We start from the raw sequence: 3,814 nt of genomic DNA on the forward strand, positions 1-3,814 counted from the left end.
AGAAGAATGTGTATTCCATTGCTTTGGGATGCAATGTTCTGAATATGTCTGTGAAGTCCATTTGGTCCAGTGTGTCATTTAAAGTCTTTATTTCCTTGTTGATCTTTTGCTTAGATGATCTGTCCATTTCAGTCAGGGGGGTGTTAAAGTCCCCCACTATTATTGTATTGTTGTCAATGTGTTTCTTTGCTTTTGTTATTAATTGCCTTATATAATTGGCTGCTCCCATGTTCGGGGCATAGATATTTACAATTGTTAGATCTTCTTGTTGGATAGACCCTTTAAGTAGGATATAGTTTCCTTCCTCATCTCTTATTACAATCTTTGTTTTAAAATCTAATTTGTCTGATATAAGGATTGCCACCCCAGCTTTCTTTTGGTGTCCATTAGCATGGTAAATGGTTTTCCACCCCCTCACTTTCAATCTGGGGGTGTCTTTGGGTCTAAAATGAGTCTCTTACAGACAGCATATTGATGGGTCTTGTTTTTTAATCCAATCTGGTAGCCTGTGTCTTTTGATTGGGGCATTTAGCCCATTTACATTCAGGGTAACTATTGAAAGGTTTGAATTTAGTTCCATTGTATTGCCTCTAAGGTGACTGTTACCATATGTTGTCTGTGTTCCTTTCTGATCTATGCTGCTTTTAGGCTCTCTCTTTGCTTAGAGGACCCCTTTCAATATTTCTCGGAGGGCTGGTTTCGTGTTTGCAAATTCCTTTAGTTTTTGTTTATCCTGGAAGCTTTTTATCTCTCCTTCCATTTTCAATGACAGCCTAGGTGGATATAGTATTCTTGGCTGCATATTTTACTCGTTTAGTGCTCTGAAGATCTCATGCCAGTCCTTTCTGGCCTGCCAGGTCTCTGTGGATAGGTCTGTTGCCAATCTGATATTTCTACCATTGTAGGTTACATATCTCTTCTCCTGAGCTGCTTTCAGGATTTTCTCTTTGTCTCTGAGACTCGTAAGTTTTACTATTAGATGTCGGGGTGTTGACCTATTTTTACTGATTTTGAGAGGGGTTCTCTGAGCCTCCTGGATTTTGATGCCTGTTTCCTTCCTCACATTAGGGAAGTTCTCTGCAATTATTTGCTCCAATATACCTTCTGCCCCTCTCTCTCTTTCTTCTTCTTCTGGGATCCCAATTATTCTAATGTTGTTTCATCTTATCATATCACTTATCTCTCAAATTCTGCTCTCGTGATCCTGTAGTTGTTTATCTCTCTTTTTCTCAGCCTCTTTATTTTCCTACATTTGGTCTTCTATATCACTGATTCTTTCTTCTGCCTCATTTATCCTAGCAGTTAGTGTCCCCATTTTTGACTGCACCTCATCAATAGCCTTTTTGATTTCGACTTGGTTAGATTTTAGTTCTTTAATTCTCCAGAAAAGATTTCTCTAATAACTTCCATGCTTTTTTCAAGCCCAGCTAGTATCTTTAAAGTCACGATTCTGTACTCTAGGTCCGACATCGTACTAATGTCCGTATTGAGCAGGTCCCTGGCTGACGGTACTACCTCTTGTTCTTTTTGCTGAGGTGATTTTTTTCATCTTGTCAATTTTGTCCAGAGGAGAATAGATGAATGAGAGAACAAAATGCTAACAGGTCAACAACGTCCCCAGCAAATATACTCTAAACGAATCAGAAAAGACCTGAAACCAGGGGAAAAGAAAGCGAAAGAAAGAAAAAAGAAAGAGAAACAAAAAAGATAAAAACAAAAACAGAACAATACAAAAAAAACAGAATATGATCAAATATGATCAGGCTAATGCATAGATTAGTGCCACACACTAGATTTGGGGCGGATTTTGGTCTGTTAGAAAAAAGTGTCTCCTAAAATTTTAAAGGAAGAAAGACCTATATGTACAAAATATGGGTTGATACAATGAAGGGATGGAAGATGAGTGTAAAGATGAAAATTATAAAAGATTTTATAAAAGGAATTGATAAGATAAGAAGTTGTTTGAAAAAAGAAAGTAGAAGATTTAAAAAAAAGAAAGGAAAAATGGGATAGAATGTGATCAGGCAGGAGACTAGAACAAAGCCATACACTAGTGATTTAGGGTATATTTTGATCTGTTAGAAGAAACTGTATCTCAAAATTTTAAAGAGAGAACAACTTATATATATATATGCCAAAAATAAGGGTAACTACTATAAAGGGATAAAATATGACTCTAAAAATGAAAAATAAAAAATGTTTTTTTAAAAAAGGGATTGATAAGATGTTGGTTGAAAAAGGGAAAAAAATTAAAAATAAAACAGTTTGAAAAATTAACTTTGATGAATTAATGAATCATGGTAAAAAGAAGCCATGAATTCTATGTGCAGTATTCCTCTAGCGCTGGAGTTCTCCCGTTCTCCTTGATCGGTAAACTTGGTCTTGGCTTGCTGGCTGTTCGTGCTGATCTTCTGGGGGAGGGGTCTGTTGCCGTGGTTCCCAAATATCTTTGCTGGAGGCTGAATTGCCCCGCCCTTGTGGGTCCAGGCTAAGCAAGCTGCTCGGGTTTGCTCTCAGGAGCTTTAGTTCCTTGCAAGCTCTCGGTACAGCTTTGGAGGACCAGGGTGAAAATGGTGGCCTCCCAATCTCCACCCGGAGGAGCTGAGAACTCGGGGCCCTGCTCCCCAATGCGCCCCCAGAGAAAAGCAGTCACTCTCGTCTCCCTGGTCTCCGGCCTCACTCCGTGCTCACCTGGCCTGTGACCCAGCGTTTCTATCTCTGGCACCCGACCCCGTGTGGAGTCTCCAAATCCAGCAGATCCCTGCGGTGCGCTCCCGTGCTGCTCTTCCCCGGGGAGGAAGGGGAGTCTCCCCAGCTCTGCCACTTGTTGGGTCCCTGCTGGAGGAGCAGTGGCCCGACTGGGCCGCGAATCACAGTTTATGGCAACCCCGAGCCGAGAGCCCGCGCCTCGGCTCTGTCTCTGCAGCCGGCTTCCCCACTCCGATACCTGGGAGCTCTGCTGCACTCAGGCACCCCCGGTTTTTCTGTGACCCCTAGGGTCCTGAGACCACACTGTCCCGCGAGGGTTCCACCCCCCACTTAGCCACTGGAGCGACGTCCCTCAGAGGAGCCGACTTCTAAAAGTTCCGATTTTGTGCTCCGCGGCTCTATCACTTGCCAGAAGCGGCCGACGGAGGCCCCCTCTCCTGCCGTCTATCCTCCCGAATATAGCCTCAGATTCACTTCTCCGCACCTCCTACCTTCCAGTAAGTGGTCGCTTTTCTGTTCAGAGAGTTGTTGCTATTCTTTTCTTCAATCTCCTGTTGAGTTCGTAGGTGTTCAGAATGGTTTGATCCCTATTCAGCTGAATTCCTGAGACCAGACGAAATCCAGGTCTCCTACTCCTCAGCCATCTTGCTCTGCCGCCTCCTCCCTCCATATTCTTTTTCTTAAGGTAGTCATTTTTATGCTTTATTGTTGTCATTTTAATACAGTTTTATTTTAAATTTGTTGTTTTGGGATAATTTCTTATTTTGTTGGTTTTCTATCTCCTTATATGATTTTCTCTTCATTATTTCTTCCCTTCTGTTTTCCTTTAGCTCATTTTAGTTTAATTCATGACTTTTATGTTTAATTTATTTAATTTTATATTTCCTAATAATTATGTGGCATTTAAGACTTCGGGGTTTATTATCAACTAAGTTTTAGCTACAATGGTTTGCGTGAATTCTTCGACATTTCTGGCTCTTTCATTCAATGGATATTTCTTTTCAAAACTATGCTGTATGTTTGGCCTTTTTTCAATTTATGATGGTGTCCTTTTTGTGCTTTAATAGTTTATTCTTGATGGTATCCTTAGTATTGTCTGTGGCAA

Source organism: Callorhinus ursinus, unplaced genomic scaffold, assembly GCF_003265705.2.
Source record: "Callorhinus ursinus isolate GAN/ISIS: 27379988/994484 unplaced genomic scaffold, GSC_fseal_2.0 scaffold29, whole genome shotgun sequence".
NCBI lineage: Eukaryota > Metazoa > Chordata > Mammalia > Carnivora > Otariidae > Callorhinus > Callorhinus ursinus.